Below are 12783 nucleotides of genomic sequence, written 5' to 3'. Positions count from 1 at the left end.
TAGAACCCGAATAACTTTGCACGACTACTTTTGCGTCGTTACTAATGAAAGGCTAATTGAACACGATAGCTCGGATAGCGTTGTTAGTTTTCAACACCTTTTGGCGGCATTTAAAGACTTCACGGGAGTGAGAGAACACATACTGGTTCTCATAATGAATAACTTTTATTTTACTAACACAACTTTTGCGTTTACATTTGATAATAGATGACTTACCCCGCCTCTGGACGTCCCTCAATGGCATGCTTTCTCGACAGGTGCTAGAACATCGAACTTGTGCTATTGTGGTATGCGAGCTCCACTTTGCAATGTTTGCATACGACTGCGATTTCCTTCGATTTTAGTGTGAAGTGTTCCCACATCTTAGACAACTTAATTAATTCCCTCGTTTTGCTATGGCTCTTGTCCACTGCTTTCTGCGGCGTCTGCCATTGCCGGTTATGTCGGCGAAAAAGTTTTCTAAACTCAAGCGTATTTAAAAGAGCGGAGTTGTGCAGTGCAGGCGGCGTATGATCTGACGTAAACACGCTATGCAATACCTAAACAGTCCGCGCGAAACGTGAGCTTTGACTACTGTTTACTAAACGAGGCAAAATGCCGTAAAACGAAACTTAAAGGCCTACTGAAACCCACTACTACCGACCACGCAGTCTGATAGTTTATATATCAATGATGAAATCTTAACATTGCAACACATGCCAATACGGCCGGGTTAACTTAAAAAGTGCAATTTTAAATTTCCCGGGAAACTTCCGCTTGAAAACGTCTAGGTATGATGACGTTTGCGCGTGAAGTCAATGGTTGAAGCGGAAGTATTCGGACACATTGTATCCCAATACAAACAGCTCTGTTTTCATCGCAAAATTCCACAGTATTCTGGACATCTGTGTTGGTGAATCTTTTGCAATTTGTTTAATGAACAATGGAGACTGCAAAGAAGAAAGCTGTAGGTGGGATCGGTGTATTAGCGGCTAGTTGCAGCAACACAACCAGGAGGACTTTGAGTTGGATAGCAGACACGCTATCCGACGCTAGCCGCCGACCACATCGATGATCGGGTGAAGTCCTTCGTCGCGCCGTCGATCGCTGGAACGCAGGTGATCACGGGTGTTGATGAGCAGATGAGGGCTGGCGTAGGTGGAGAGCTAATGTTTTTAGCATAGCTCTGTCGAGGTCCCATAGCTAAGTTAGCTTCAATGTCGTTAGCAACAGCATTGCTAGGCTTCGTCCGGCGGTACAGCATTAACCGTGTGGTTACAGGTCCAGAGCTTGGTAGTATTGTTGATCTTCTGTCTATCCTTCCAGCCAGGGGCTTATTTCTTTTGTTTCTATCTGCATTTAAGCACGATGCTATCACGTTAGCTCCGTAGCTAAAGTGGTTCACCGATGTGTGGAGATAAAAGTCACTGTGAATGTCCATTTCGCGTTCTCGACTCTCATTTTCAAGAGGATGTAGTATCTGAGGTGGTTTAAAATACAAATCCGTGATCCACAATAGAAAAAGGAGAAAGTGTGGAATCCAATGAGCCCTTGTACCTAAGTTACGGTCAGAACGAAAAAAGATATGTCCTGCACTGCACTATAGTCCTTCACTCTCACGTTCCTCATCCACAAATCTTTCATCCTGGCTCAAATTAATGGGGTAATCGTCGCTTTCTCGGTCCGAATCGCTCTCGCTGCTGGTGTAAACAATGTGGAAATGTGAGGAGCCTTTCAACCTGCGACGTCACGCTACTTCCGGTACAGGCAAGGCTTTTTTTTTTATCAGCGACCAAAAGTTGCGAACTTTATCGTCGATGTTCTCTACTAAATCCTTTCAGCAAAAATATGGCAATATTGCGAAATGATCAAGTATGACACATAGAATGGATCTGCTATCCCCGTTTAAATAAGAACATTTCATTTCAGTAGGCCTTTAACGACGCATCGAGGCAGCGAAATTTCCTCGAATATATTTTGTAATCGAATTACTCGAGTTATTTGAGGAATCGTTTCAACTCTAGTGGGGTCCCTTCATGAGTCTTGTGTACAGGGGCCCAGGATTTGGTGCTACGCTCCTGGTCATCATGGGGGCGTTGAAGAGGATGCCAGTTACAACTTTTGCATTTCTGGTAAATTCCATGCCAAAGAGGACTAAGGCAGTGCTAGATAAAGCATGGTGCTCACACTAAATATTGCCACTGGAATGTGGGGTGGACTCACCTGTGTTGCCACCTATTTAGACAATAACAGCCATGTGTTGACTTATTTTCAGTGGGTAGTACTGACTTTAATATAAAGTATACACATACTTATTTCTATACTATAGTGTCCTTTGAGAAGTGTAATTGATAGCTGGAATTTGAGGTATATTTGTGTATTCACTGGTCAATAATATTGATAATTTATTCCAGTTTCACACCAATAATGCAAAATGCAATGTTAACGTACTTGTCATTTGGATGCTGTTTTTTTTTTATTTTTTTAAATACTGCAGTCCCGATCGTCCTCAGTGCATGTGTGGTTACATCGTGCAGAGCCAGCTCACACCACACGCTGCTTTTAATTCAACACATTTATACAAGATTCATATCCATCCCCGCAGTGCTTTCTAACAGCTTTTTTTTGTATAAACAGCAAATCTTTATCCTTGCATTGAGATGAAAACAGGGCAAACCTGGGAAAAGGCACTGGTGGGGGGGGAGTCACATCCAAATGGGATGGATTTAGTCCACAAATTTGAATAAGTACGAAAGGGAATGGCACAGGTTAATAACAGGGATAAATCATATATTTTCCCGGAGCTGGAGGCTGCGGCTTGTCGATCTGTCGGTGTCGTTAGTCATCCGCTCTTAAAGACCTGACAAAAATACAAATGCATACATAGAAGAGACAAATCTCTGACCTTGCATCCCACAATATCAAATCAACATGGTGACGGATTATACATTCCAAAGCTTTTTTGTCCGTTTTCAACACTATTTTCTCATTCCTTTCAAAGCAGGAGTTTTCATAATAAATGAAATGCATGCATGCATGCAAAAAAAAAAAAAAATCTTTTTTCTGCCGCTTTCAAGATCAACAGAGCACCATAGAAACAAGCGGAAGGGTTAGTTAGTTCGTTAGTTAAAACCATTCCTAGTTTTTGTACAAACAACTTCACACACTGTGAGACATGTCCCGGCTGAATGTAACCCACTCGATTTCTCCATTAATATTTCATGAGCGAAGGTTTCACACCGACAGCACATTTCACGGCCCGGCCTTGCAAAGATTGTGTTTCACGTCAGGGCTCGGCTGAAACGCAACCTCTCCGAGGACATGCGAGCTTCTCTCGGGTAAACTGAGGTTGATAATGCTAATAGGCGCTGACTTTCGAGGGTCTTTGGGTCAGCCTCTGTTTTGGGAAAGCTATGCGGATCCACTTAAGCAGATGACTATTGACTGATACATGCAGGCATACAGCCAATATCCTTACTATGAGCTTCTTACGCCGACACATGTATTTCCATAAACTGAAAGCACATGTGCTTTAATGAAACCCTCGAAGCTGAATGTCCATGCAGATCATACAATTTTCGGGATGAATATGCTTCTAGTTTGTACAAGAAGCCAAAGGGTTGAACATATTTCAGCATGATATCAATCAATACTTGACCTCAGTTATTTACTTTTTGCTTGGCTTTGTTAAGAAACTATCGTATTTTCCGGGCGACACAGTTCACTGGTATTTAAGCTACACCTACCAAATTTTAGAAGAAATAAATATTTTTGCGTATGTTAGACGTACCAAACCATAAGCCACAGATATAAGCAGTACAAAATATTTCGTACATTTTTATTTACATAACTTAATTGTTTAATTTGTCCCTGATGAAAGTAAAACGGCTGATAAAACAAAACAGAAGTCATCATCATGGACCCATTAGCTGCAGAAGCTAGCTCTCCGATCAGCTAAACAAACTCAGTAACTCCGTGGTGAATTTCCGATACTGAAACAATACAAAAAGAAAGCCATCGTGAGTTAATAATGCTAACACAGGCACCTGTTAGCATATTCACGAATGCTAACGACGCTAGATTGATTACGTTAGAATTGCACGTACAAATATGCATGAAAACTCTCCAACAGACATCACACAGTGGACGGTTTTGTAAGTATGCATTGTTTTAGTTATATTGTAAAACTAACAATTATTGCTTGTAGTGATAAATGAAGGAACAATTTGGCGGCGAGCCAGGCTGTATGTATATATATACACTACCGTTCAAAAGTTTGGGGTCACATTGCAATGTCCTTATTTTTGAAGGAAAAGCACTGTACTTTTCAATGAAGATAACTTTAAACTAGTCTTAACTTTAAAGAAATACACTCTATACATTGCTAATGTGGTAAATGAATATTCTAGCTGCAAATGTCTGGTTTTTGGTGCAATATCTACATAGGTGTATAGAGGCCCATTTCCAGCAACTATCACTCCAGTGTTCTAATGGTACAATGTGTTTGCTCATTAGCTCAGAAGGCTAATTGATGATTAGAAAACCCTTGTGCAATCATGTTCACACATCTGAAAACAGTTTAGCTTGTTACAGAAGCTACAAGACTGACCTTCCTTTGAGCAGATTGAGTTTCTGGAGCATCACATTTGTGGGGTCAATTAAACGCTCAAAATGGCCAGAAAAAGAGAACTTTCATCTGAAGCTCGACAGTCTATTCTTGTTCTTAGAAATGAAGGCTATTCCACAAAATTGTTTGGGTGACCCCAAACTTTTGAACGGTAGTGTATATATACTGTATATATATATATATATATATATATATATATATATATATATATATATATATATATATATATATATATACAGTATATATATTTCTTGCGCACTAATTGACTGAAAGAGTGTGTACTTGGGAAAATGCATTTTTAGATAATGTGATTTGCCTAAGCGGCTAGGAGACACAGAGAGTAACAAGCGGTAGAAAAAGGATTAGAAAAGACAGATTTAAAAAAAATTATAATGAAAAAATACATATATACATTTTTTATTTTATTTTTTTTAACTTGGGACTTCCCTCGGGCCCGATTTTGGACGCTGGCGGGCCATATCCGGCCCACGGGTCGTAGTTTGAGGATCACTGCTATAGACGAATAATAGATCAAATGGGGATGTACTTCGGTTTAAGGTGCGAAACAGGTTGAATGTTTTCAACACGCAACACCTACAAAAGATGACGCCTTGGCACAAACAACAACGCACCTTTTCAGTGTCTATGTCTGTGTTTTATAAAAAATGTTAGTTGAATACAAACATTATGACCATTATTTAGCCGCGCCATCTTATAAGTATATTCAAACAGTGTTACTGTTCAAAGTGTGTGTAATGTTATAGTGGCCAACATTATTAAATGTACCTCCGCCTTGTTTTTGATAAATACTTAGGCCTGCTACGCTGCTATATTTCAATGCTGGTCATTTTACAGTTTTTTCTAATGGTGAAAAAAGTTTGAGAACCACTTATATAAGCTACATAAGTTAATATTTATTGTTCATTCTTATTTTTCATGTCGGAGCTGGCTGGATTTTGAGTGTCGAGCAACCCTTGGCAACGGTGAAGGTTTCATCGGGAGGGATTTGCGGCAAGCACGTCGACGTTGTAGATGTCACAAAGATGAGATCTGATAGCCGGAGCAAGCTGTTAATACCCGAGCTAATTAACTTTAGGGTCATCCTACACCATGTCAAGATGAGATCCTCTCATAGGAGGAATAATATTACAAGTATAGCGTTAGATAACACTAATAGGGCAAATGAAAGCGTGTATGGCAATTTCACTGGAATCAGCAATGTATTTTTTATTACTATTACATTTTGCTGAGAGTGATAGTTTATCAGCAGGAAAACCCTAATGGCACATTTCTTATCAGCGTGTGAGGAAGTGTGTTTGTCTTATGGAGGTTCTGCACCCACTAAATGTCAAGAGCTTTTGATTGGAAGTGGGAAGACACGGGATCAAGATCCAAAAGTACGGGTAACTTTTTAACAAGCCTGGAGTGTGCATCAGCCCTGTTGCCTGCACGACAGCCCTTTACTGTGACACACACCCGTGCGCTCATATTCAGTTTCCATAGCAACACATGTTTTCTTGTTCCAGAAGTAGCACTATTTCGCCAGATAAGACAACACATCATTAAAGCGTTCCTCAATATCAACTCTCAAGAGATCCGGGGGATACTTTGTGCCATTTTTTTGTTTGTTTTTTCAAGCCAATTTTTTTTTTTTTTTTTTTTTTTTGGGATACATTTACAGGAAGTCCAATTTTCCAAAACATAATTATTTAAACAACAAGAAAAAAAACATTACAACATTGTTATATGTGTTCCATAGATGATCTTAAAATGGCAAAGTTACACAGAAACTGCAATGACCCATAGAAGAAAAATGTAATTTCTATTTAAACCCACGAGATGCCATTCCTTTTTCCCATTCAAAGCATGCTGCAAAATGTCACACCTTTCATTTTCTGCAAAGGTGTTTTGGCGTCAAATAATGAAGTGTACTTTAAGACAAAAAGTGTGCCTGTGTTATTATTGTATTATTACTATTATTACTGCATTATTAATCATATAAAATCCCCACAAAACTATACAGTGGAGCTGTTTAAACAAGCTGGCTTATAAATCCTAAAACAAACAATGTTGCTGCCAATGACTGATTTGTCTTAGGTGCTAGTAAAAATAATGAGGATAAAAAATAAAATATCCTTGAAATATATTGAAATTATGTTTTTTATATGAAAAAAAAAACTATATAATATATATATATACATACATACACACATACATACATACATATAAACATATATATACATACATATACACATATATACATACATACATACATATATACACATACATACATATATACATACATATACACTACCGTTCAAAAGTTTGGGGTCACATTGAAATGTCCTTATTTTCAATGAATATAACTTTAAACTTGTCTTAACTTTAAAGAAATACACTCTATACATTGCTAATGTGGTAAATGACTATTCTAGCTGCAAATGTCTGGTTTTTGGTGCAATATCTACATAGGTGTATAGAGGCCCATTTCCAGCAACTATCACTCCAGTGTTCTAATGGTACAATGTGTTTGCTCGTTGGCTCAGAAGGCTAATTGATGATTAGAAAACCCTTGTGCAATCATGTTCACACATCTGAAAACAGTTTAGCTCGTTACAGAAGCTACAAAACTGACCTTCCTTTGAGCAGATTGAGTTTCTGGAGCATCACATTTGTGGGGTCAATTAAACGCTCAAAATGGCCAGAAAAAGAGAACTTTCATCTGAAACTCGACAGTCTATTCTTGTTCTTAGAAATGAAGGCTATTCCACAAAATTGTTTGGGTGACCCCAAACTTTTGAACGGTAGTGTATGTATACAAACCCCGTTTCCATATGAGTTGGGAAATTGTGTTAGATGTAAATATAAACGGAATACAATGATTTGCAAATCCTTTTCAACCCATATTCAATTGAATGCACTACAAAGACAAGATATTTGATGTTCAAACTCATAAGCTTTATTTTTTTTTTGCAAATAATAATTAACTTAGAATTTTATGGCTGCAACACGTGCCAAAGTAGTTGGAAAAGGGCATGTTCACCACTGTGTTACATCACCTTTCCTTTTAACAACACTCAGTAAACGTTTGGGAACTGAGGAGACACATTTTTTAAGCTTCTCAGGTGGAATTCTTTCCCATTCTTGCTTGATGTACAGCTTAAGTTGTTCAACAGTCCGGGGGTCTCCGTTGTGGTATTTTAGGCTTCATAATGCGCCACACATTTTCAATGGGAGACAGGTCTGGACTACAGGCAGGCCAGTCTAGTACCCGCACTTTTTTACTATGAAGCCACGTTGATGTAACACGTGGCTTGGCATTGTCTTGCTGAAATAAGCAGGGGCGTCCATGGTAACGTTGCTTGGATGGCAACATATGTTGCTTCAAAACCTGTATGTACCTTATAGCATTAATGGCGCCTTCACAGATGTGTAAGTTACCCATGTCTTGGGCACTAATACACCCCCATACCATCACAGATGCTGGCTTTTCAACTTTGCGCCTATAACAATCCGGATGGTTCTTTTCCTCTTTGGTCCGAATGAATGAAATATGAAATCCGTGCTGCAGTCTGAAGGTGTACCTAATGTTGTGGCCCTGCAGTCATTCACAACTCCTACAACACGAACATTATTGTTGTTGCACTTTTTGGCTTCTTATTAAATAACTTTTTTAAATAGATTCAATCTTGCACGTGGAAAGTTTAAGTGTGGGCTTTAGTTGATAAAACACTCCCGTCAGGGGGTGCATTCTACGGCGGGGGTGCATTAACCTGCACCAGGAGGCGGGATTACTGCGAGCATCAGCCAGTGCGTCTTCGCAGCAGTTTTATGATTGCTCAGCACAAGAAATACGTTATACACATACAGTTGTTGACAAAATACACTGTACATTATATACCTCAGCTAACTAAACTATGGAAATGTATAATATAGTTCATACAGCAATACGGTCTCACTGCACAGCAGGCCGGCAGTTAGCCGAGTCCGCAATCCATGTTGAGGCACAACTGAGTGACGTGCCTCAACTGGCTGCTGATCACAGCAAGTCTCTTCTCAGTATTTGAACGGAAAATGTGAAAATTCAGCGATTTTGAATAAAAATAATCTAAAACTGGTGAAGTTAAATGGAAAATAACTTTATAGTATAATCACTGGATACATATCCATCCATCCATTTTCTACCGCTTGTCCCTTTTGGGGTCGCAGGGGGTCGCTGGAGCCTATCTCAGCTGCATTCGGGCGGTAGGCAGGGTACACCCTGGACAAGTCGCCACCTACACTGGATACATATAACAATTTAATTATTTTTTTTTCTTTTTACATTCTTTTTCTTTCCATGGTGGCACGTGAGGCCCTGCCTCACCTGCCTCCAGTGACTGCACGTTACTGATACACTACCGTTCAAAAGTTTGAGGTCACCCAAACAATTTTGTGGAATAGCCTTCATTTCTAAGAAGAAGAATAGACTGTCGAGTTTCAGATGAAAGTTCTCTTTTTCTGGCCATTTTGAGCGTTTAATTGACCCCACAAATGTGATGCTCCAGAAACTCAATCTGCTCAAAGGAAGGTCAGTTTTGTAGCTTCTGTAACGAGCTAAACTGTTTTCAGATGTGTGAACATGATTGCACAAGGGTTTTCTAATCATCAATTAGCCTTCTGAGCCAATGAGCAAACACATTGTACCATTAGAACACTGGAGTGATAGTTGCTGGAAATGGGCCTCTATACACGTATGTAGATATTGCACCAAAAACCAGACATTTGCAGCTAGAATAGTGATTTACCACATTAGCAATGTATAGAGTGTATTTCTTTAAAGTTAAGACTAGTTTAAAGTTATCTTCATTGAAAAGTACAGTGCCTTTCCTTCAAAAATAAGGACATTTCAATGTGACCCCAAACTTTTGAACGGTAGTGTATATACACACACATATACACACACATACATACATACATATATATATATATATATATATATATATATATATATATATATATATATATATATATATATATATATATATATATATACCTATACAGTATATATATACACAATATATATATATATATATATATATATATATATATATATATATATATATATATATATATATATATATATATATATATATACAGTATATGTATATATACATGTATAGTATATATATATATATATACATATATATATATATATATATATATATATATATATATATATATATATATACTGTATATACACACTACATATATATATATATATATATATATATATATATATATATATATATATATATATATATATATATATATATATATATATATATATATATATATATATATATATATATATATATACGTATATATTTACGATAAATGTTGTTTCTATCTACTTCAGCCTTATATATATATATAAGGCTGTGTCAAGACTAGGACTTTGGCGTGGTTTGTTCTCCCGTGGTGCAAATGATTTGGACCGGACATGGCGTGAAGTTAAATACATGATTTAATAATAGACTAAAAAAAGGAATAAACAAATGGCGCGCACAATGGCGGAAGTACAAAACTTGGCTATAAAAACAAAAACTCGCACAAAGGCAGAACTATGGACAAAAAATAAAACTTGCAAACTGTGGCATGAATAAAGAAAACTTACTTGGACGAGAAAAGGGCATGAAAAAGAGCAGCATGGATCATAAGGGTGTGTAGAGAGTGTGATGTCGCCAGGCTGACTTCCTGGCAACAATGGGCTTAAATAATAGTGACATGATTAGTGAAAACAGGTGCTTGACTCAAAACGTGAAACAGGTGCGTGACATGACAGGTGAAAACTAATGGGTTGCAATGGTGACAAAACAAACAAAAGTGCACAAAGAGTCCAAAAACAAAACCGAACATGACTAAAACAAAACATGATCACACAGACATGACAGGCTGAAGTAGATTGGTTTGCTGTGGACTTTTTATATATCAATATTATTATTTTAGGGAAACAACATTTATCGTCATTAGGTTCAAATGAGTAATAAGAATAATTTACTTTTCATAAAAGTTGCTGGAAAAGCGTGTAGTATCAAAGACAAAGTATTGTTGTGCTTTTTCTTTGCCGATAAGACACACGCTGCTTATGGGGCCATGTGTGTGATTTTGGCAGCAAAGTACCCAGCATGCTAAAAGGGGGTAATTACATTTTCTCTTTATTTCCTACTTTAATTCCATTTTATTGATTTTAATTTCTTGCATACCTTGAGAACAATGCCAGAAGGATTTGTCTGGGATATATATATATATATATATATATATATATATATATATATATATATATATATATATATATATATATATATATATATATATATTTGGATTTATTCAACACTAACGTCTGGAAGCACTTCATAATGCTTCTTAACTTGTGTAATCCAATTTCACGCTTTGATAGGAACAATGTGATTGTTTCTTTGCATTAACAGACATCTTCCATTGTTGTGTTTATGAGATAATGTTGTTATTGGCACAAGTTTTCTTTTTTTAAAGCATCGTCATGGATTTTCTTATTACGGGTGCAAAAAAGTTTAAACCATCCATCCAAGACCAAGATGCTTATTGGTTTGGCCACCCATTGCTCAAGAAGTAGAAATGTAATTATTACTAAACTCATCTCAACAATTACCTACCTGTACTCCTGGAAAGATGCTTTCACCAAAAGGTTAGTCAGCAAATAGAGATTACTTATATTAGGAATGTGGTGTCTAAGATCCTAGGGTTTAGTCCTATATGATCTATTTTGTTCAATAAAATTAATATTATTGACATAATTTATATTTCAAAGGGTTGGTCTTGCACTGGATAAAAAGCTACTTAACCAATAGGACATAATACATGAAGCTTGGGGGACACACATCCCCAGCTTTAAATGTATCAAGTGGCGTACCCCAGGGATCAATACTGAAACCAAAATTGTTCAATCTCTATACAATACAAGCAAAATTTGCAAAAGTCATAAAGGGCTTAAAGTAAGTATTATTTGCAGACAATACGGCCGTTCTTTGTTTAGAAGAGAACACACAGTAGGAAATTAAAATAATAACAATGAATGTATTAAATAGATGGTTTGACATAAACAGACAATCTTTAAATCCAAGTAAAACTAAAATATTTTTTTACATTTTAATACATTGACAGGATAAAATAAATCACATTTTTAGGTGTAATGACGGATAATAAAATTAACCGGAATCATCATATTAAAAATATACAAAGGTGACGAGAAATAAATTTGTTCTGGCCCAAAAATCACTTCATATTCTCTACCGTCCACTAATGTTACAATATCTGAGTTATTGTGCAGAAATATCGGGAAATAACTGCAAAAGTACACTTCATTAACTGTGTTACTAAAAAGGTCAGTTTGGATCATGTATAATCGTGGCTATATAGAGAGCATTCAACCCATTTATTATTGAATCAAAAATATAAAAAAAAAAAAAAAGATTTAGTGTATTTGCAAACTGCTAAAATTATATACAAATTAAACTATAAGAGACAACAATTCTTCCCAAAAAAAGAATATAAAAATATAAAATATTACCTGAGAGCAAAATGTTTGTCTACAAAGTACAAGAAAGAAGAATCCGGATAAACATTATAAACCTTATTAAAAAAAGTGATAATATCATTAATCTCATTATGTGAATCACAATGTAAAAACAGATATTTATTGGCGAAAACATTGCTGATTAGTTATTGTGTGAATGCGCCAAAGCATTCACACATACCATTGGGTTGAGCTTTTCCTTGCCCTGATGTGGGATCTGAGCCAAGGATGTCGTTGTGGCTTGTGCAGCCCTTTGAGACACTCGTGATTTAGGGCTATAGAAGTAAACATTGATTGATTCATTGATTGATATGGTTTTCTGCACCAAAATTCATTTATTATTATTCTACTACTTCTTCTTCTCCAGATTTTGGCGCGCTTTACCTTCCACATTTTTCATGCGATTCAAAACGTTCCAACTTCAAATTGTTCAGCTTATTCGGGAATTGCGGGCTTTCCCTTGACAAATTCCAAAAATTCCCAGATTTCCCCAAATTCCAGGTTTCCCGAGACATTTTTCCCATTCAAAATTAATTGGCCATTTTTCAACCGATTTAAACCATTCCACCTTCAACATATTCCA

The sequence above is a fragment of the Entelurus aequoreus genome, linkage group LG07, assembly GCF_033978785.1.
Source record: "Entelurus aequoreus isolate RoL-2023_Sb linkage group LG07, RoL_Eaeq_v1.1, whole genome shotgun sequence".
NCBI classification, from domain to species: Eukaryota; Metazoa; Chordata; class Actinopteri; order Syngnathiformes; family Syngnathidae; genus Entelurus; species Entelurus aequoreus.
This window is presented reverse-complemented; position numbering follows the sequence as displayed.